Source organism: Schistocerca nitens, chromosome 8 (genome assembly GCF_023898315.1).
Source record: "Schistocerca nitens isolate TAMUIC-IGC-003100 chromosome 8, iqSchNite1.1, whole genome shotgun sequence".
Classification (NCBI taxonomy): domain Eukaryota; kingdom Metazoa; phylum Arthropoda; class Insecta; order Orthoptera; family Acrididae; genus Schistocerca; species Schistocerca nitens.
The window spans coordinates 418,198,067-418,222,349 of NC_064621.1; the positions used below are offsets into that span (position 1 = coordinate 418,198,067).

Sequence of the window (24,283 nt, forward strand, 5' to 3'; positions counted from 1 at the left end):
AGTTAAACAACTGAAATAAATCTAAACCAAACAAGTTCACAGCAGAAGAAGAACGAAGGACACAAAATGACACAAGTTTTGTGTGTCCCTTTTATGTTGCAAGAAGGCTGTACTGTCCTAACACAGGGATCTTGTGACCGGAATAGCTAGTTAACTTAACACTTGCGGCACACAAGGGAGGTGTGCCCAGTTGTTTGTACGTGTCTTTATTGATCAATGAAACTGCAGCTCCGGTATCGAGCTGGAATGGGATCACGGTGCCATGAATGTCTAAGTCTACAAAAAGTTTATTGTCCTGCTGACGACAAGAGCGACTGTCTCGTGCAACGCGAACAGACACTGGTACAGAATCACTTGCGACTTGACGGAATTTCCTGCGACGTCGACGCACACTTTTTGTGTGACGAACACAGTCACTGTTTGAGAGAGTGGCACTGGGCGGAGTGGAATTAACTACATGAATGTCCATGGGCGAAGGCTCACGAGCCCGAGTATGCTTGGTTCGATTCCGGCGTGAAGCAAAGGGCCTGGAATGGTTGTTAGTGCCCGATCTAAGCTTTTTCTGGCAAACACTTTGAACATGTCCTTTTTTATTACAGAAAAAGCAAATAGCTTGGCGTGACGGGCAATTCTCACGCGAATGTCTAGTTGCACACCGCGGGCATGACTTTAGCACTGCATTTGCGTGCTTGCGCGGCATACGTAGCGGAGAGCTTGGCGGCAGCTGCGCGGACGGGCGCGAGGGCTGTTTACCGTTCCGTGCAGCTCGCCCGGCGGGCCGGTTAATGAGACACACGGCTGGCGAAGTTGCAAATGATTCCTGAGTAAAGTCAAGTGTGTCCTGCCTATCCAATATGTCCAGCACTTGTTGAAGGGAGGGATTGACTAGTTTCAAAATCTGTTCCCGTATACGAACATCAGAAACGTTCTGTGCAATTGCATCACGTACCATTGTATCTGAATAAGGGAGTCCACATTCACACTCAAAAGCACAATCCCTAGTAAGGCCTTGCAAAGTTGCAACCCACTCCCGATTAGTTTGACCGGCCGTACGTTTTGTACGAAAGAAAGTATTCCTTTTTGCAACTACATTGACTGATTCTTTGAAATATGCATCTAATGCAGACAAAATTTTGTCGTAGGACAGAGTTGCAACGTCGCGTCGGGGAAACAATTTCACTATCACTCAGTACGTGTGGACGCCTACGGCGGAAAGAAGAAATGGCTGCCGCTCATTACCTTGAATTCTGTAGGCGGCGAGATGGAATCCAAATTGGCGTGACTACTCCGTCCAGCTTTCCAGTGCCGCATCAAAAGGACGAAAAGGTGGTGCAACTGCATGTTGTGGCTGCGGTAGCGGTGGAGCGGCGGCGGCCGCATCGATTTGCATTGCACGTTGACCCTGGACGAGCTGTCCAAGGGCATCCAGTAACGCCTGCGTCTGCTGATTCTGCAAGCGATAAAATTAGGACAGTACATCGGGAGATGGTGGTGAAGCCATGACACAATGAAATCAGTCTATCAACAAACACAAAATCCTCGGCTCCAATGTAGTGTTGGCAGAAGAGCCAACACCGTGTTGCTAGAGGAGGCTGAAATGCACACGTTTAATTACACTCAGACTGGCGTGAGGTCTGGAACAGGACAATGTCTTGAGAATTGCAAATAAAGTACGTAGATGATGTAATACTTAACTTTAATCCATAATTGGTGTACATCGCTCTTGACGGTACAGGTTTTATAATAAGCTCAATATAAATGGTAATGGCGCCTTGCTACGTCGTAGCAAATGACGTAGCTGAAGGCTATGCTAACTATCGTCTCGGCAAATGAGAGCGTGATTGTCAGTGAACCATTCCTATGAACGTCGGCTGTACAACTGGGGCGAGAGCTAGTAAGTCTCTCTAGGCCTGCCGGGTGGCGGCGCTGGGTCTGCAATCACTGACAGTGGCGACACGCGGGTCCGACGTATACTAATGGACCGCGGCCGATTTAAAGGCTACCACCTAGCAAGTGGGGTGTCTGGCAGTGACACCACAGTATGTTTCCTAAAATAGTTGTCAGAATTCCTAAGGTTTTTTCTTCTTTCTAGTTTTTAAGAACTAACAGCAGTTAGTTTCATACTATATTCTTTTAATTAGATAAGATTAAAACTGTATCTCTGATATCATAATACTTACGTTTCTCTAGGAGAATAGTGTGAAATTCTCAATAGAATACTTTTGACGAGCGGCAAAAGCACTTCATTCTGCATTAAACAGTGCATAGTCGACGACTAAATAACTTTACGTGTCATTATTGTCGTCTCATTCAAGGAAGTGACCAGTAATATGAATCAGAAAACGGAGGACAAATGTGAAAATTGTTTCTCCGAGTTTTCAGTGTAGTACAAGTACTTAGTTGCAGCAAAGAAGAGGTGGAAAGACGATTCAATGTTTTCCTCGAACGACAATCCCAATCTACAGGGCTTCCTGCAATTAACTTCTCTGATTTGATGCTTATCTCAGTAGGAAAACAGAATCACGACATGTCACTATCGGAAACCAAATTTTTCTTAATTCGTTTCACTGATTCACCAAACTCTTTAGCTGAAGTACGTTGATATTCGGTTACGAAACATGTTATGTTCTAGAATTAATGCACTTGTTTTTACATTTTCTCAAATCACTGACAGTAATGCTGTCAGTGTTTGAAATCTACACGAAATAAACTTAAACTCTGAAGATTAAGATTAGTTTTAGGTTTAAAATGGCCATAAAATTAGAGCCAAATAAGAGTTAGTTATTAATATGTTGTATTTCGTAGGTAACGCCTCAATAAAAAATGTTTTTGTTTTGAGGTCGAAAACAGCTTTCGCAAATAGAGCGACCATGAGATTATCTGACGGTCATGTCTGGCACCCTTGAAAAGCTAATCATGGTACACAAGCGGTAACTTACGTAACAGTTACCTTGGATAAGAACATGGTGTTTTGTATACGATTATCTCGCTCTTGAATTTAGATGACGCAAAATATATTCATTACAAATGATAAAATGTATCAGCAGATAAATACCTCTACAGGGTGTGTCATTTATTTATGATATCACAGCTAAGCGAGGAGCATAATCTTATCCATTTTGAAAAGACGTGAAAGCTGAGAGTAAACAGTGGTAAAAGGAACATTCAGCCTCTGTGATTGTAAATTAATAGCTGTATATTCACCACACTACATGTTCCAGTAGATTACCTCATCAGGTGTGGTAATGTGAGTGGTGAAATTTTCCCGGTGACCTGAACGGTCGATGACGTTTCGGGAGCGCTGACGGTCGTTGTTTCCCACCATTCACGATATTTCATATTGGCACGTGCCAGACATCTTCAGGTGAGCCAGCGAAGACTGAAATTAATCTATTCCCATCCATGCACAACCAAGGTAACTCACAAGTTTTGGAACGGAACGCAAAAGGAAAACATACAAACTGTCTACGATGCGGCCATATTTTAGGCATACCAGAATGTGCCGATTAAATAGTACCTCACAAAACCAGTGACAACGCGAAATGGCCTCATGCAGCCGCGCTAACGTTGACGTCAAGTTTTTCACGTTACCAAACCTGATGGCGGAAGCTGGCCTTCCAAAAGATAAAATATGGTCAGAAATTAATTCACAATGGTAGCGGTTTAATATCCTTTCATCACGTATTATTTCAGTTTACTCGTCTCTGCACCTTAGTTTGTGAATCAACGTAAAAACTCACAACCGTGAGCCTTCCTCCCATTATATTATTCAAATCAACACTAAAGAGTCACGATATCAGCAAGGTTATTGTTGGTGACAGGCTTTAAGCGGACTGAATTCTGCCACCACGAGCTCCGAATAATACATTCGAGACATTGCCGTCATTAAAAATCGAAATATATTAATTACCCTGTTGTTGTTGATGTTGTTGTGGTCTTCAGTCCAAAGACTCGTTTGATGCAGCTCTCCATGCTATTATATCCTGTGCAAGCCTCTTTATCTCCGAGTAACTACTGAACCTACGTCCGTCTGAATCTGATTACTGCATTCATCTCCAGGTCTTCCTCTACGATTTTTATCCTCCACACTTTCCTCCAGTACTACATTGGTGGTCCCTTGGGCATCAGAATGTCTCCTATCAACTGATCCCTTCTTCTAGTCAGGTTTTACCACAAATTTCTCTTCTCCCCAATCCTTTTCAGTACTTTCTCATTAGTTACGTGATCTACCCGTCTGATCTACAGCATTTTTCTGCAATACTACAGTTCAAAATCTTTTATCCTGTTCTTGTCTAAACTGTCAATGTTGCGCTACCATACATGGCTATAATCCATACAAATACATTCGAAAAGGACTTCCTGACACTTAAATTTACACTCCATGTTAACAAATTTCTCTTCTTCAGAAACACTTTTTCTTCCCATTGCTAGTCTATATTTTATATCCTCCCTATTTCAACCATCATTAGCTACTTTTCTTCCCAACTAGTAAAACTTACTTACTACTTTAAGAGTCTCATTTCCTAACCTAATTCCCTCAGTATCACCTGATTTAATTTGACTACATTCCATTATCCTTGCTTTACTTTTGTTGATGTTCATCTTATATGCTCCTTTCAAGATACTGTCCACTCCGTTCAACTGCTCTTCCAGGTCCTCTGCTGTTTATGACAGAATTACAATTTCATCGGCAAGTTTTTATTTCTTCTCCCTGGGCTTTAATTCCTACTCCAATTTTTTCTTTTGTTTCCTTTACTGCTTGCTCAGCATACAGATTGAATTACTCGGGGATACGCTACAACCCTGTCAGATTCCCTGCTCAACAACTGTTTCCATTCAAAGTCCTTCGACTCTTTATAACTGACATCTGGTTTCTGTACAAATTGTAAATAGCCTTTCGCTCCCTGTATTTTACCCCTGCCACCCTCAGAATTTGAAAGAGAGTATTCCAGTCAACACTGTCAAAAACTTTCTCTAAGTCTACAAATGCTATAAATGTAGGTTTGTCTTTCCTTAACCTATTACCTCAATATTGCCTCGAGTGTTCCAACATTTCTACGGAATCCAAACTGATCCTCCCCGAGGTCGACCTCTACCAGATTCTCCATTCTTCTGTGAAGGATTCGTGTTAGTATTTTGCAACCGTGACTTATTAAGCTGATAGTTCAGTAATTTTCGCACGTGTGAGCACCTGCGTTCTTTGGAATTGGGGTTATTATGTTCTTCTTGAAGTCTAAGGGAATTTCGCCTTTCTGATACATACTACGCTACCAGATACAACTCCCTACGTCGCGAAAACAAACACATTTGCAGGAAGAAATGATAGACAAGTCATAATACTATGTGAGAGAGACTGCATTCCGCTATGAACACTGTCTCGGGCGGTTTAAGGGGATACGGAATCACCTATCCCCGCAATGTTAATATATGCCTACAATAGGGAACATTTTCTCACAAACTACTGGAGACAGAGAGGTAAAAATTTTACTGTATGTGCATTCATATGTTACAACAATACTGAAACAACAGTTTATTGTCAAAGTATTTTCTTACAGAGATATTGTACATTTATTTTTAAGTAAATTTTTTCCATCGCTTTTTACTAGACTATCACCCCTAAGTCTTTTGTAAATCAAGTAATTAAAAAATCGTTGTTTCAGTATGTAATAGGGACCTATGTCACTACGTCATAAAAATTTCAGACTTCTAGGTTGACCAGTACCTGAGATAATGTTCCTAGATGAAGTAAAAAGTAAACTTACGGGAAACGGAGAAAGAAGATTAAAACATTCCTGATCCGTAGCTAATACCCCCTTCACAGTCTTCATAATCATCTTCAAGTCTTCTTTTGGCACCCCTCTGCACCTGTCTTGCTTTTTTCACTAATGTCTTGATTATATTATCAGCATGCCTTAGTCTGTGCTGATCTAAAAAGAACATAGCACGTACCGTACGGGAACCAACACACATACCCAACTTTTGAAGGACCTGGCATTTAGTTATATTTCCAAGATTGAAGGTTGCCACAGCATCATACACACCAAAATGTAGTGTATTAATTCCGACAAACACTGTTTTTGGGAGACGATGCCATATCACACTATTCAAGCACTCGTTGGGGTTCTGCGTTTTTCCGTGAAGACATTTCATCAGAAGACTTCTGTCAGCCAGATCTCTGAAAATGGGCTTTATTTCTGCCATGATGGCTGATGGTAGACTGTGGTGGTGAATGTATTTCTCTCCTGTTGTTAGTCCCCTATTGTATTTACACCAGCTGTTTTCACCTTTGGGGCACAAACCATGTTGTGGATGCTCATCCGTGGATGCGGTGTGGAAATATAAAGCCCATATAGCTCTCCTCATTTCTTCAAGATTGCCTGTATTTTGCCTGATTGCAAGGCCATAGCAGTTCTGAATGTGGTCTATTATGGAATCAGTCAATCTTCCTCTGCCATCCAAGGTTTTCCCATCATCTAGTTTTTTCCCTTTCATAACTGATTTTAACCTTCTCAGCCTGGCACCCATTCTCTTCTGCACATGTCCTATACATTCAAGTTTGCTTATATTTACACTGTTCCCATATGGTTTGCTTTCCAAAACTTCTTTGAATGCTTTAGAGTCACCATCTCCCAGATATTTGACATAGCGAACATTATACCACTGTGAAGAGCGATGAAAAATTTTCTTCACCCCAGCAACCTCCATGCCACCACTACTACCATAATAATTAGCAATACAGTCATCACTGTGTTCATTTTTCAGCCTGCCTGTGCACCTACAGTATTTAGACATTATTGCAACATCAATAACCTTGCCAGTATCAACACTAGTTGCTGTTACAACACCATTGTTGGAGGTGTGGCCCCTTTTCTGCCACGTGCCATCAAACGCCACTGTGAGGTCACGACTGCCGTCATTTTCTTCCACTGCTTCTTCCACAGCAACCTGCATTGACTTCTGTGCTACATCTTCAACTGCAGATCCTAGTACATAATTGTAAGCTTCAAACTTTGAAGGTGCACTTGGAAGATTTAGAACACCAGATAGCATATCACCAGCTGCTTTGCCCTTACCAATTGCTCGCAATCCATAAACTAACCTAATATTTACACTATAAAGTTCAGTTTTCTTGTATCCATTATTTACAGTTACTGAAACCGAACTTGGAAACTTACAGCTGTATTTAAAAACACTGCATATTAAATTAAACTGGGCAGCCAGGCCAACATGGGATTCTACTTTCAGAGAAACGTTTCCATGACATTTTTTGCAGCACAAACTGTTTTCAAGAGCTTCACACAATATATTCGTATCAATGAGTTCAAAAACTTCATTCCCTCTATCAAGTAAATTATATTTCTCTTCCAAATCTCTTAGTTTTTTATGAGAAGCACTGTTTCCATTTGGTGTAAGTTCGTTCGGCAAATCAGTGATAAGTGGATTCACATTTTCCAACAGTGATGATGATGAACTGCTTTGCTAATGAATCATTATTTCTTTTCTTTTGCCAGTTCACACGCTTTTTAAATACTTTTGCTTTAGCTCTAGGCATTTTCACTGCGAAAAATGAAGCACTAAATACGAAATAACTCAACAACAACTACTTTCTTATATCACACTGTTTACAAAACAGTCCCGCCACAAAGTCAAAGAGTAACTTGAGGAAACCAGAGAGAAACATTTTCGGGCAACTAGTGTATAAATAGTCGCTGGAAACCGGGATATTTGAATTCATGTCACTTTAAAGGTACTGCCAAAAAGTTCATGGTCAGCCACGAGAGACGTGTATAACTAAAGCGCAATACCCGATCTCACAAATATATAAAAATAAAATAGTTATAATTGTAGTAGAGCTATGTATGATACGTCATTTTAAAGAGGAAACATGGCAGAATATAATACGCCAATAAAAAAAAATTCGATTTTTTAACCCAAAATCCGATTCCGTATCCCCTTAAAACACTTTTCCCGAAATTTTGCAATGCCAGATCTTCTGGAGAGGTGAACCAAATGTGTTACAAATCAGATACATTTCTACGGAACAGGGTGAAATCTTGTTTCACGACATCAGTAGTAGTAAGCACGACTTTTATGACATTTGTGTTTTAAACAGAATCGACATCTCTTCGACGGCGGCCATTTGATGTGGCCATTCTAGCGGGTGAAGTAATGAAAACGAAGTTTCATGCAAATGTTACTCTCTTTTATTGGAATGATTGGGTTTACGCACAGACAGTAATCGTACTGGATGAAACGTACTCCGTCAGTACAAAAAGTTTCGATACTGGATTTATAAGAAATAGAGAAAAATTAAGACGGCGATTTAAACGCTTCAGGTGTTCTACATAATGTCTCACCCCTTCCCTCTCTCCCACCCACCTGAATACATTGCACAGAAAGAATCATGTGAAACTGTCAGAAAAGTCCTTGTTTGGGATGTTGCTCAGTCCTCGCATCACATTGGCTTAAATGTCGATTATGTCGACAAAACGTTAACGCTTCAGGTGAATTCCTGTACTTTGACGTATGTTCGTACTGGTCACACTAAGTATCCCGCCGTAATGACTCCTGTCTAGGAAAGAACTGCTCGCGTTTCGCGTTTCGAGCAAGTCGGGGCAGGCGTCCACGCATCGTTGTTTTAATTCGGGAGTCAAGGTGTGCGTGACAAACTTTGCACACACTTTCATTTTTTTTCTAACTATTTTGGAGAATATTTTCAACACTTATTTACAGTTGTTACTCCCCTGAGATTCGTGACACAACAACGTGGACACACTACGGTCGCATGTCCACTAATAAGCAGTGCCCTCTCACAACTGAGTGGCCCTGCGTACTGTATATCTGTTGTTCACATTTGTTAATTCAGGCTGCCACCGTAGTTACTGCGCTGACGTCACCTATACGCCAGCAATAAAAGGAGTCCCGAAACTTTTTGCACAGGCTGTGAATTTCGACTCTACACCGCTACTGAAGACGCACCTCAGGTCAGACTGACGACGTCCTCAAGCTCCTCAGTACGCTGATCAGCTACAGTTATCCGAGGTTTGGGGACCGTAAATACATTCAGAAGCACGGCCTGGCCATGGGGTGCCCGTTGTCGTAATGCACTGCTAATATACTCTGAAGCGCCAAAGAAATTGGTACAGGCATGCGCATTCAAATACAGACATATGTAAACAGGCAGAATACGGCGCTGCCGAAGGCAACACCTGTACTAGACAACAAGTGTCCGGCACAGTTGTTAGATCGGTTACTGCTGCTATAATGGCAGGTTATCAAGATTTAAGGGAGTTTGAACGTGGTGTTATGTACGGCGCGCGAGCGATGAGACACAGCATCTCCGAGGTAGCGATGAAGGGGGGATTTTCCCGTACGACCTTTCCACGAATGTACCGTGAATATCAGGAATCCGCTAAAACATGAAATCTCCGTCATCGCTACGGCCGGAAAAAGATCCTGTAAGACTGAAGAGAATCGTTCAACGTGACAGAAGTACAACCCTTCCGAAAATTGCTGCAGATATCAATGCTTGGCCATCAACAAGTGTCAGCGTGCTACGCATTCAACTGAACATCATCGATATGGGCTTTCGGAGCCTAAGGCCCACTCGTGTATCCCTGATGACTGCACGAGACCAAACTTTGCGCCTCTCCTGGGCCCAGCAACACCGACATTGGACTGTTGATGACTGGAAACATGTTGCCTGGTCGGACGAGTCTCGTTTCAGTTTGTATCGAGCGGATGGGCGTGTACGTATACGGAGACAACCTCATAAATCCGTGGAACCTGCATTTCAGAAGGGGACTCTTCAAGCTGGTGGCGGCTCAGTAATTCTGTGGACCGAGTGCAGTTGGACTGATATGGGACCGCTGATACGTCTAGATACGAGTGTGACAGCTGACAAGCACGTAAGCATCCTGTCAGACCACCTGCATCCATCCATGTCCATTGTGCATTCCTACGGACTTGGGCAATTCCAGCAGGACAATACGACACCCCAAACGCCCAGAATTGCTGTAGAGTGGTTCCACGAGCACTCTACTGAGTCTAAACACTTCCGATATCCAGCAAACTCCCCAGACATGAACATTATTGAGCATATCTGGGATGCCTTGCAATGTGTTGTTCAGAAGAGATCTCCACCCCTCGTACTCTTACGGATTTACGGACTGCCCTGCAGGATTCATGGTGTCAGTTCGCTCCAACACTACTTCAGACATTAGTCGAGTCCATTCCACGTCGTATAGCTGCACTTCTGCGTGCTCGGGGCGCCCTACACGATATTAGGCAGGTGTACCAGTTTCTTTGGCTCTTCAGTGTATTTATGACTAAGTTTGAAATGATATTTGTGCTCTGCTTCTAACCTATGCTAGTGGAGTTGTAATATGGTGCAGATACGACATATTTCTACTGTACAACAGTACTAATGTGGAATGCTGTGATTTTGTTGATAATCTGAATGCTATACGGGAGAGGACAGTTTACCAAGAAACACAGTGAGGGAGGATTACTACTTTATTTAGATCTAAAAGTTTCCTTTCACTTCAACCATCACTATAGCAAAAATCTACTAACACCAGTATTGCTGCCCCCTGTTTTGATCACAACCGTGGTAGATTCTTCCTAAACGACGGTGAGGGGCCTGAAGGTGGCGTAGTCAAACGCTTGCCAAATAAAATAAGGTTGGAAACTTGACGGCTGAAATATTTTCAATTTGACATCCTTTAATCACTCGTATCACTCGAAGCGAAAGAAAGAATTAAGGGGGCTTGTGTTCAAATTCCGTGCCCTAGACTTGAGGCCATTTTACTTCCCACTGCTAAAAAGAAGAGCTACGGTACTGGTCGAAGCTGAGCAGTGCCTGAAAACCGAATCTGGATTACTGCGCGAGGCGTCCGCAACATTATACGTGTCAGCACTATGCAGGGTCCTCGTCCTTACTGCGATAACATACATCATTCTCACGTAGCACACAGGCGATATACCAAATCACGAAGGACAACAAAATCTGTAACTGGTATGCCCGACTAAATCACACACACTATCACTTCAACTGGCATGTAATCTCTCGCCTAGCGGAGATTTCGTTTCGGCAGTTAATCCGCGTCGGTTGTTACGTACTGTATGGTCGGTGGGTGACAGTGCTGTGTCGTTTGGTGCATACCATTTACAGAATGCTGTGTTTGCCTAGACTATTAACAACGCTAGCTGTTTACGACATCGTCTGAGGCAGTCAAACATTGACCGATTGCTTTATTTCCCTTGTCCATCACACTCGAATGTGCACAGGCAACTGAACTACTAGGCTACTGACCATGAAGTTCTTTCACAATGATTTGCTGCAAATCTACTTCTATTAATGTATGAATGTCCCGTAGGATCTCGTCAGAGAGCTATGGAGTCTTCCGCTTACATTGTCAGTATATTTACTCCTCGATATTAGTCAAGACAAACAGTTAAGTTGTAATTGAACTGTAAACAGCCCGAAGGTTGATTTGAGCACAACAGTACGTTACTGTGCATGGTCCTATTGGAGGTGGTAAGTGCGTGGCTTCCTCCGTCCACTGAACAGATTCAGCCACCCAGTTGCAGGGAAACCAGCATTTTAATGTGAACTCCAAACCACGGTACAATTAAGCATTCTTCACATTAATAAATGCTGCCATAAGTGAAAATAATGATAAATTACAGATTAAATTCCTAGAACTGACCAGGAAACGACTTCACCACTTGTGATCCCACAATGTAGTACTTCAGCACTTCGCCACCAAAACGCACTGCGGCCAGTATAAAAAATATAAAAGTAAGTTCGACGTAGATTTTGCGATCTCGTCCGTGGTTGCAAAGTCATTACTTTATTTCTGTTTGAAAATTTCTGCTAAGTTATCAACAGTAATGACAAGATATTGAAATACGCCATAAATTCAAATCTGAATGAAAAACGTAACTTATTTGCCCAATTATTATGTAGTCTGATAGAACATTAGTATTCTCGACTTACAAACGTTTGTTGTCTGTGTAGAGAGCCGGCCGAAGTGGCCGTGCGGTTAAAGGCGCTGCAGTCTGGAACCGCAAGACCGCTACGGTCGCAGGTTCGAATCCTGCCTCGGGCATGGATATTTGTGATGTCCTTAGGTTAGTTAGGTTTAACTAGTTCTAAGTTCTAGGGGACTAATGACCTCAGAAGTTGAGTCCCATAGTGCTCAGAGCCATTTGTCTGTGTAGAGGGGTCGTTAGGAAGCCTTATTCATTCCCTGTGCTTATGCATGACTCTCATTTACAAAATGATTAACCAAAATTCTCATGCAACAGTTACTCGTGTAGTAGCAGATCAGAAGTGGATGTTGTTTGGTCTACAGTCCAAAGACTGGTTTGATGCATTTCCCTTTTCCAAATCAACTTAAGCGTTAATGATTCCATTAGATTCAGTAACTCTTCATTTGCTGCACGATCTACCTATCTAGTCTTCAGCATCAATGTAAAGCGACAATTGAAACGCTTCTACTCTCTTCTTTTCTGTAGCGTTTATCAGAGCGCTGCGGGCGCATGCTCTATCCGCTTGTTCACACAGCTGAAATGAGCGAGAGAAGGGGCGAAGAAACTACACTCCTTAGCGGATGTTGACGAAGATGAACAACAGTACCTCGCCTATTTTTTCTTTACTGTTATTTTATCCCCCTCGCCTCATATGATGAGGGGCTGTCAGCGGTATAATATTCCGCTGCGTACCAGATAGTTGTTTAGAAAAATAACAGTGACGTGAAACAAACATTAATAAAGGTGAAAAGTTGATTGATGCTTTTGAAAATGATAAAAACGGTGAATTTTGTTAGCGTCTGCATAAAAAACATTGATACTGTTGTCCTCTTTTTTAAAATTAAAATCAGGGGACTAAAAGCTAGAAAACAAAAATACGAGTACGTGCTGAAAAGTAATGCCTCCAAATTTTATATGCGAAAAACAAACTTTATAAACACTCTCCATCTTAATTCTTGTGGACAATAAGGAATTTGTGGTAAGTTCTTATGGGACCAAACTGCTGAGGTCATCGGTCCCTAGGCTTACACATTACTTAAACTAACTCACACACATGCCCAAGGGAACTCGAACCTCCGATGGGAAGAGCCGCGCGTAACATGGCAACGTGCCTAAGACCGCGTGGCTACCCCGAGCGGCCTTATTTCTTTTATGTACGTATTTTTTTCTCAACATCGTCACCCAAGTGACGAACAAGTTTCTCCCAACGAATGACCTGTTTGTGGATACGGTCACTGACTCTGCTGACAGAGCTACAACCCCATCCCTTCTTACACCGCTATATCACTATCAAAGCTAAGTCCTCGAAGGTGTTCTTTAAGTTTTGAAAGCAGATGAAAATCAGCTGGAGCGAATCCGGAACTGTATGGAGTATGATAGATGACAGTGAAGTCAATGCGACCCATTGCTACAGATGCAGCAGCGCTCGTGTGTGGTCTGTAGTTGTCATGCTGAAGGATAGGATGCTCCAAGTATGGACGAACTCTTCGAATTTGAAACTCCATTGACAGCGGCGTTCGCTGTTTCTCGCGCATCGACATAGGCACGTTACACGCCGCTCTGTTACACGCTACAATTCGGAGTTCTCCAGCAGCAAACTGATGAAAATATGTACACATGAAGAATAAAGATGTAGTGTATTAATAAAGTTTGTTTTATTTAAAAATTACATCAATTCGGAGGTATTACTTTCCAGTATGGCCACGCATTTTGTTGTTGTGGTCTTCAATCTGTCCTGTGCACGCCTCTTCAGCACCATATAACCACTGCAGTCTACAACCTTCCGAACCTGCTTACTGTATTCATCTCTTGGTCTCCCTCTACGATTTCTACCACCCACCCTTCCCTCCAGTACAAAACTGATGATCCTTTGACGTCCCAGAAAGTGTTCTAACAATTGATCCCTCCATGTAGTCATTTACTGCCACAAATTTCTTTTCTCCCCAATTTTGTTCAGTACCTCCCCATTAGTTACATGATCGACCAATCTAATTTCAGCATTTTCCTGTAGCACCACAGTTCAGAATCTCCTATTCTCTTCTTGTCTAAACTGTTTATAGTCTATGTGTCACTTCCATACATGGTTACGTGGCCGAGCGCTTCTAGGCGCTGCAGTTTGGAACTGCGCGACCGCTACGGTTGCAGGTTCGAATCATGCCTCGGGCATGGATGTGTGTGTTGTCCTTAGGTTAGTTAGTTTTAAGTAGATCTAAGTTCTAGGGGACTGATGACCTCAGAAGTTAAGTCCCATAGTGCTCAGAGCCATTTGAACCACACATGGTTACACTCTATGCAAGTACTTTCAGAAGAGACTTCCTGATAGTTAAAATTATACTCCATGTTTACAAACTTCTCTTCCTCAGAAACGCTTTACTTCCCACCACCAGTCTACATTTTCTATGCTCCCTAATTCGACCATCATCATTTAGTTGCTTCTCAAATAGGAAAACACATTTACAACTTTCAGAGTCTCATTTCCTAACCCAAATACCTCAGCATCACCTGATTTAATTCGACCAAATTCCATTATCCTCGTTTTGTTTTTGTTGATGTTCATATTACATCCTCCTTTCAAGATACTATCCATTCCGTTCAACTGCTCTTTCTGCTGTTTCTGACTGAATTACAATATCATCGGCAGACCTCAAAGTTTTTATTTATTCTCCCTGCGCTTTAATTCCTATCCCAAGTGTTTCTTTGGTTTCCTGCACTGCTTGTTAAATGTACAGATTGGATAAAATCGGGGCAGGCTACAACCCTGTATCACATCCTTCTCAACCACTGCTTCCCTGTCATGCCACTCGACTCTATAACTGCCGTCAGGTTTCAGTAAAAGTCGTAAACAGGCTTTCGCTCATTATATTTTACCCCTGTTATCTTCAGAATTTCAAAGACAGTATTCCAGTCAACATTTTCCAAATCTTTCTCAAAATCTACAAATGCTATAAACGTAGGATTACCTACCTACCTTCTAGGTCGTTGGGTCAGTACTGCATCGCGTGCGCCAACACTTCTGCGGAATCCAAACTGATCTTCCGGAAGTCGACTTCTACCAATTTTTCCATTCTTCTGTAAAGAATTCGTGTTAGTGTTTTGCGTCCACGAATTATTAAACTGACAGTTCGATAAATGCTTTATTTGCAATTGGAATTATTATACAGTATTCTTCTTGAAATCTGAGACTGTTTCGCCTGTTTCTTATATTTCGCACACCAGATGAAAGAGATTTTCACTGCTGGCTCTCCCAAGGCTATCAGTAGTTCTGACGGAATCTCGTCTGCTCCCGGGGCCTTGTTTCGTTTTAGGTCTTTCAGTGCTCTTCACGCAGTATCATATCTCCCATTTCATTTTCATCTACGTCCTCTATCATATTTCTACTATATTGCCCTCAAGTACATCTCCCTTGTATAGACCCTCTATATACTCATTTCAGCTTTCCCTCATTTGCTTTTAGGATTGGTTTTCCATCTGAGCTCTTGATACTCATACAGTTGGTTCTCTTTTCTCCAAAGGCCTCTTTAATTTTCCTGTAGGCGGCCTCTATTCTTCCCCTGTTGATACATGCTACTAAATCCTTACATTTGTCCTGTAGCCATTCCTGCTTAGCCACTTTGAATTTCCTTTCAGTCTCATTGCTTTGACGTTTGCATTCCCTTTCGCCTGCTTCATTTACTGCATGTTTATATTTTCTACTATCATCAGTTAAATTCAATGCCTCTTTTGTTACCAAATGATTTCTTATAGCCCTCGTCTTTTTATTTACTTGATCCTCTGCTACCTTCACTTATTTCATCTCTCAAAGCTTCTTCTTCTAATGTATTCCTTTCCCCTTTTCTTGTCAATCGTTCCCTGATTCTGAAACCCTCTACAACCTCTGGTTCTTTCAATTTATCCAGATCCCATCTCCTTAATTTCCTATCTTTTTGCAATTTCGTCAGTTTTAGTCTGCTTTTCATAGCCGAAAAATTGTGATCGGAATCGATATCTGCCCCTGGAAAAGTCTTAAAATTTAATATCATGTTCCGAAATCTCTCTATTATCCTTATTAATCAGTCTGAAATCTTCCGGTGTTCCAGGTCTATTCCATGTACACATCCTTTTACATGATTCCTAAATCGAGTGTTAGCGATGATTAAATTATGCTCTGTACAAAATTCTTTCACGCGGCTTCGTCTTTCACCCAGTCCACACGCAACTACTATTTTTCCTTCTCTCCTTGTCCTATTGATGAATTCAATTCCCCCTTTACTATTAAACTTTCGTACCCCTTAACTATCTGAATAATTTCTTTAATCTCATCAAACATGTCTTCAATCTCTTAATAGTCCGCGAAGTTAGTTGACATATAAACATGTTTTAGTATGATGGGTTTGAGCTTCGTGTCTATCCTGGCTATAACAATGCGTCCACTATGATTTTCTCGGTAGCTTACCCGCGTTCCCATTTTCTTATCCGATTTTCTTATTCATTATCAAGCACGCTCCTGCATTACCCCTATTTGATTTTGTACTTATAACCCTGTATTAAAGTAACCAGAAGTTCTGTTCCTCCTGCCACAGGACTTCACTAATTTCCACTATAACTTCAACGGATCAGTTTCCCTTTCTAAATTTTGTAACCAATCTGCCCGATTAAGGGATCTGACATTCCACCCTCCCATTCGCGTAACGCCAGTTTTGATTCTCCGGACGATATCCTGTTGAGTAGTCCCCACCCGGAAATCCGAAAGAGGGATTGATTTAACTCCGGAGTATTTTACCCAAGAAGGTTTTTTTCATTTAAAAATACAACAGAGCTGCATACCTTGGGGAAAAATTACGGCTGCAGTTTCCCCTTGCTTTTAGCCGTACGTAATACCATCACAGCAATTCCGTTTTGGTTGATGTTAAAAGGCCAGATCAGTCCATCATCCGCACTGTTGCCTCTGCAACTACTGTAAAGGCTGCTGCTCTCGTATATACATTCTAAAACCACATCGCAGAGTTGACATTCTTCTAAGAAAAAAGCTCTACACTTTCACTTAAATTGTGGAGGACCTGCACTGTATTTGTCGAGGAGAGAATGTGCTCTGCAGGGTTGAGGGGTGTAGGAAGAAATTATCTGGGGGTCCTAAAAGGGTATGAAACGACGGAGATGGAGGTAGGTTATTGAGTGGAATGTGAGAAGACACTAGGTGAAGAGTAGCTTGGTGTGTGGATAGAGCAATGATATCAAGAGGAAAAGTATGGAGGAGGAGGAGGAGGAGCTTAGTGTTTAACGTCCCGTCGACAACGAGGTCATTAGAGACGGAGCGCAAGCTCGGGTGAGGGAAGGATGGGGAAGGAAATCGGCCGTGCCCTTTCAAAGAAACCATCCCGGCATTTGCCTGAAGCGATTTAGGGAAATCACGGAAAACCTAAATCAGGATGGCCGGAGACGGGAGAAAGGTATGGGGAGAGATGGAAAGAAAAAAGGAGATGGGAGCCATGGTGTGGAGTAGGATGGATGGGGAAGAGTTTTACGTTGTAGGACGGCTTAATATCGGGGTGGAACTGATTATCTGGGAGAGGGAGTCGGTGAAATAGCACAGGGTTAGGATACCAAGTGTGCGTAGGTGCAGGGGCAGTTGGGTATGTTTATAAAGGCGCGGCAGTATACCGGGATTCGTGATCATAGGGTAACAATAGGGTTTCCAGAATGAGATTTTCACTCTGCAGCGGAGTGTGCGCTGATATGAAACTTCCTGGCAGATTAGAACTCGAACTCGGGACCTTTGCCTTTCGTGGGCAAGTGCTCTACCATCTGAACTACCCAAGCACGATTCACGCCCCGTCCTCACAGCTGGAAACATCCCCCAGGCTGTGGCTAAGCCATGTCTCCGTAATATGCTTTCTTTCAGGAGTGCTAGTTCTGCAAGGTTCGCAGGAGAGCTTCTGTAAAGTTTGGAAGGTAGAAGACGAGATACTGGCAGAAGTGAAGCTGTGAGGACGGGGCGTGAGTCGTGCTTGGGTAGCTCAGATGGTAGAGCACTAGCCCGCGAAAGGCCAAGGTCCCGAGTTCGAGTCTCGGTCTGGCACACAGTTTTAACCTGCCAGGAAGTTTCGTAACAATAGGTTTATTAGAATCTAGTTTGCGGACAGTGTAGGATATGCGGAGACGTTCGAAGTGAGCTGGGAGAGGTGGGGATTTGAGGAGAAGGCAGCGGATCCACGTGGAGAAGGCAAAAAAATGTTCCCGAATTTATTGGTCTCCAAAAACTTCGTCGCACTCATGTTCTCGGGACATGGCTTGCTGGCTGAAATCCAATCGAAAAAGAGAGATTAGACGCCATAGGAGAGGGAGTATTCATAGCAGTTGACAATAATATTTCTATTGAGTTCGGATTTCATTATGACAGTGACGTTAGCTGTTCGCGTTTAACAGGCCTAGATGAAATCAAGTTAATTGTTGGACGTTTTTACTCGCCACTCGATTTCGCTGTGACAGTTTTAGTCATTCAAAGACAATTTAATGTCAGTAACGTGGAAGTAACCTGATCATACATTGTGAGTTGGATGCTACTTTAACCTACAGCGTATAGACTGGGATATCTTTGGATTCATTACAGGGGTTTCAGACATACAGTATTACGAAGTACTTTGAACACGTTTTCCGAAAACTGTCTTGAGCAGTTAATTATACAGCCCACACGCAACCGAAATATTTTAGACTTTGTAGCTATAAACAGGCCTGAATTTATCGACGGCATTAGTAAAGAGAGAGAGATTAGTGAGTATCGTAGCGAACATGGTTACTAGAGCTAATAAATCAATCAAAAAGACTAGAAGAGTATTTCTGCTAGAAAGAGCAGGTGTTAGCATACCATTTAGACAGTGATGTCATATATGCTGTGTAATTTAGTTCCAGTAGAGGAATTATGGGCAAAGTTTAAACTGACTGTAAGTCGTGCTCTGGAGAAGTATGTGCCGAATAAGTGGATTAAGGACCCATCGTGGTTTAACAACGAAACTCGTAAAGTGCTGAAGAAGCAAAGGCTTCTGCACTCTCAGTTCAAAAGAGAACGCGCAATCAATAACTGGAAAAAGTTAGTTGAGATTCATGCGTCTGTAAAAAGATCGATGATCGATGCGTACTATAACTTCTGCCGTCATACCTTAGCAAAAGATCATTCCGAGAATCCGAGAAAATTTTGGACCTACGTAAAATCGACAAACTGCGTATTGGCTTCTGTCTCGGGTTCTTTGGCCGACGTTCATCTTATGATTTTTCTGACGTTTCGCCAGCACGAGTGGCTGGCATTGTGAAAGCTTCACCCTCCATTGCCGGTGGCAATGGAGGGTGAACCTTTGACAATGCCAGCCACTCGTGCTGGCGAAACGTCAGAAAAATCATTAGATGAACGTCGGCCGAAGAATCCGAGACAGAAGCCAATAGGCAGTTTGTCAACAAGTGGCCACGAAAGCCTTAACAATTTTGTACTACGTAAAATCGTTAAGGGGGCCTAAGGCTTATATCCAGTCACTCGTTGACCAGTCTGCTGCGGCAAAAGAAGATAGCAAAAGGAAAGAGGAAGTTTTAAATTTCGCATTTAAGAAAACGTTCGCGCAAGAGGTTCGTACCAACATACCGTCGTTTGACCATCTAACAGACTCCCTTAAGGACGAAATAATAATAAGCATCCATGGCGTAGAGAAGCAACTGAAACTGTTGAAAGCAAAATGTCACCAGGTCTGAATGATTACCAATTGGGTTTTACCTCTTACTTAGCTTGGATCTATCGCGAATCTGTCGCTCAGCGCGAAGTCCCAAATGACTGGAAAAAGGGCACGTGACTCCCGTATATAAGAAGAGCAAAACAACGGACATACATGGTTATAGATTAATATCCTCAACATCGGCTTGCTGCAGAATTCTTGGAATATATTAAACTTTGTTGAGGCTGAGAAGCTTATGTTCACAAATCAGCATGGTTCTAGAAAGCATCGCTCGTGTAAAACTCAGCTTGCCCTTTTCTCACATGATGTACTGCGAACTGTGGATGAAGGGTAACAGGCAGGTTACATATTTCTAGATTTCCGGAAAGCACTTGATACTGTGCCCTACCGCAGACTTAACGAATTTACGATCATACAGAATATGTTCATAAATATGTGAGTGGCTCAAACACTTCTTTAGTAACGGAGCGCTGTACGTTGTCCTGACAGTGAGTGTTCTTTAGAGACAAAGGCATCGTCAGGAGTGCCCCACGGAGCTGTGATATGGCTGCTGTTATTTTTTATACACATAAATGATCCTGCGGACAAGGTGAACAGCAATCTGCGGCTGTTTGCTGATAATTCTGTGGCGTACGTGAGAGTGTTGTCGTTGAGTGACTGTAGGAGGATACAAGTTGACTTAGATAAGATTTTTAGTCGGTTTAACGAATGGCACTTATCTCTGTACATAAAGAAAATATAAGTTAATGCAGATGAGCAGGAAAAACAAGCTCGTAATATTCGAATACAGCAGTAGCAGTGTGCTGCTTGACACAGTCACTTCGATTAAATACACTACTGGCCATTAAAATTGCTACACTATGAAGAAACGCAGATGATATACGGGTATTCATTGGACAAATATATTATACTAGAACTGACATGTTATTGCATTTTAACGCAATATGGGTGCATAGATCCTGAGAAATCGGTACCCAGAACAACCACATCTGGCCGTAATAACGGCCTTGATACGCCTGGGCATTGAGTCAAACAGAGCTTCGATGGCGGGTACAGGTATAGCTGCCCATGCAGCTTCAACACGATACCACAGTTCATCAACAGTAGTGACCGGCGTATTGTGACGAGCCAGTTGCTCGGCCCCCATTGACCAGACGTTTTCAATTGGTGAGGGATCTGGAGAATGTGCTGGTCAGGGTACCAGTCGAACATTTTCTGTATCCAGAAAGGCCCGTACAGGACCTGCAACATGCAGTCGTGCATTATCCAGCTGAAATGTAGGGTTTCGGAGGGATCGAGTGAAGGGTAGAGCCACGGGTTGTAACACATCTGAAATGTAACGTCCACTGTTCAAAGTGCCGTCAATGCGAACAAGAGGTGACCGAGACGTGTAACCAATGGCACCCCATACCATCATGCCGGGTGGTACGCCAGTATGGCAATGACGAATACACGCTTCCAATGTACGTTCACCGCGATGTCTCCAAACTCGGATGCGACCACCAAGATGCTGTAAACAGAACCTGGATTCATCCGAAAAAATGACGTTTTGCCATTCGTGCACCCAGGTTCGTCGTTGAGTACACCATCGCAGGCGCTCCTGTCTGTGATGCAGCGTCAAGAGTAACTGCAGCCATGGTCTCCGAGCTCATAGTCAATGCTGCTGCAAACGTCGTCGAACTGTTCGTGCAGATGGTTGTTGTCTTGCAAACGTCCCCATCTGTTGACTCAGGGATCGAGACGTGGCTGCACGATCTGTTACAGCCATGCGGATAAGATGCCTGTCATCTCGACTGCTAGTGTTACAAGGCCGTTGGGATCCAGCACGGCGTTCCGTATTACGCTGCTGAACGCACCGATTTGATATTCTGCTAACAGTCATTGGATCTCGATCAACACGAGCAGCAACGTCGCGATACGATAAGCCGCAATCGCGATAGGCTACAATCCGACTTTTATCAAAGTCGGAAACGTGATGGTACGCATTTCTCCTCCCTACACGTGGCATCACAACAACGTTTCACCAGGCAACGCCGATCAACTGCTGTTTGTGTATGAGAAATCGGTTGGAAACTTTCCTCATGTCAGCACGTTGTAGGTATCGCCACCGGCGCCAACCTTGTGTGAATGCTCTGAAAAGCTAATCATTTGCATATCACAGCATCTTCTTGCTGTCGGTTAAATTTCGCGTCTGTAGCACGTCATCTTCGTGGTGTAGCAATTTTAATGGCCAGTAGTGTATCGAGGCCTTCTGTTGCAGAGCGATATGAAAAGGAACGGGTATGTAAGTATTGTAGTAGGGAAGGTGAGTGGTGGATTTCGGTTAGTCCCTGAATTTTAGGAAAGCGTGGTTCATCTGTAAAGGAGACGGCATGTAGGACACTAGTGGGACCCATCCTTTGAGTATTGCTCTAGTGTTTGGGATCCGCACCAGGTCGGACTGAAGGAAGACACCGTAGCAAGTCAGAGGCGGGCTGCTAGATTTGTTACCGCAGATATTACCGAGATGCTTCGAGAACTCAAACAGGAATCTCTGGAAGGAAGGCGACTTTCTTTTCGAGGAACACAACTCAGAAAAATTACGGAACTGTCGTTTGAAGCTGACTGTAGAACGATTCTACTGTCGCCAATGTACATTTTGCTTGAGGATCACAAAGAAAGAGAAATTAAGGGTCATATGAAGGCATATAGACAGTTGTTTTCCCCTCGCTCCATTTGCGAGTGGAACAGGAAAGGAAATGCCTAGTAATGGTACAGGGTGTCCTCAGCTACACACCTTAGGGTGGCTTGAGGAATATGTATGTAGAGGGTTAACGGATGAGGAAAGTGAAACGGAGTACATGGCGTTCAAGGGTTTCGAGGGACTTAGGGAACTCTGGTGGGACGTAATTCGCCCGGGTTCCCGGGTTCGATTCCCGGCGGGGTCAGGGATTTTCTCTGCCTCGTGATGGCTGGGTGTTGTGTGCTGTCCTTAGGTTAGTTAGGTTTAAGTAGTTCTAAGTTCTAGGGGACTTATGGCCACAGCAGTTGAGTCCCATAGTGCTCAGAGCCATTTTTTTTTTTTTTTTTTGGGACGTAATTCGCCTAAAGCCTAGTTTACATGACGACACCAGGTTGCAAGCAACTTCGCTACCGGCCCCTGCGCATGGGCTCCGTGCGTTTGCGCAACACGTCGGTGAAACTAAACACTTCGGCGTGTTCCAACTTTTGCGATACTAGTTGCATGAGTTTTGAGGTTACGTGTGTTCATAGAGTGTAGACAAACTGAAATATGATGTGGGGAACGGAGAATAATGTTCGCGTTTTGGATATCTATGCACTGCATTCGTGTTTGTGGGACTTCAGTGGTGCTGATTACAAAAATAGGCAAAATATTGCTGATCCTCAGACCTTCGTGTGCTATCATAACCTAGATGGTTTGACAATATCTGAGCTGGAGGACAAAATTTATTGAGTTAGGAGCACATGTCCAACTGAATTAAGAGAAATACAAGCAAGTGTAATTCTAGCTGTGGCAATTCTCTCGTCTACAAGACTAAAATACCATCGTTCGAGTTGGCCAACTCTTTGTTAAGGAATATTGTTGACAGGAGGGAAGGCTGTACAAATTCAAGAAGCTGCATTCTTTAATCAATATTCATCTATTTAAAACTTCGCTGCAGTATTCCCCATTCACATGTATTAGAACTTTGAAATATTGCCACTGGACAGATCTATCTTCAAGAGAGCAGTTTGCAAACCATTCTCTTCTTAATGCAGCCTGCTTCGAATATTTATTGCTCTTAATGTTAATAATTATTACTGTTAATATCAATAATTATTGGTGTTAATGAAAAAGCGTCATCACCAACTAAAACCCTATCTTATAGCATGACGAGTGTTCTCGATTGTAATGCACCCAATATGATATGTAATTTCAGTTCTGGCGACAGTGGTTCATGCATTACAGTACCTTTATTCCTTATCACATAATTAACTCTATTTGGAAGAAACGTGAACAGTTCTGGTGACATTCTAAGATAATTAAAATAACTTCTTATTTCATTAAGGATGCTGGGCAACCGAGCTGAGGCCTTTTCTTCATCTAGTCATGAATCGAAACACGTTTCTAATTTTTTTCTTATGTAGCGATTCCACGCAACAAGCTTTAACTCCATCACAACTCGTGCGACGTGCAGCTGCCAACACTTTCATTTCAGACACGACTCAGGGACCCACAAGACGACGAAACTGAAGTGTATACTGGTGTCACCGTGTCTATAGTAAAAAATGAAATCACTTGTGTGCAATTCATTCCACGCAACGAGTGGCACAACCCACTGTCGTCGTGTAAACGTGGCTTAATGGCATAGCCGCATGTGTTGCTTGCATATCCTTGGGAACTCAAAATTGGAGAGCGCGCAGGATGAATTTCTCTGCATCTCGTTCTGCATTGTGAAGCAGCTAACCACTGGTTTGAGTCGCAGTCGGCGAGAGGTAGGGAACAACTAGTGGTCAATCACCTTCCCCACACAGGTGCACTGCTCTGTTTACCGTTTACGATTCATTTTTAT

At 42.8% G+C, this 24,283-nt stretch overlaps 1 protein-coding gene across 1 annotated transcript in view; it reads left to right on the top strand.

Moving 5' to 3' along the window:
* LOC126199271 (sialin-like) overlaps positions 1–24,283 on the top strand; it is a 113,160-nt gene that overhangs the window by 63,834 nt on the left and 25,043 nt on the right. The window lies entirely within an intron of this gene.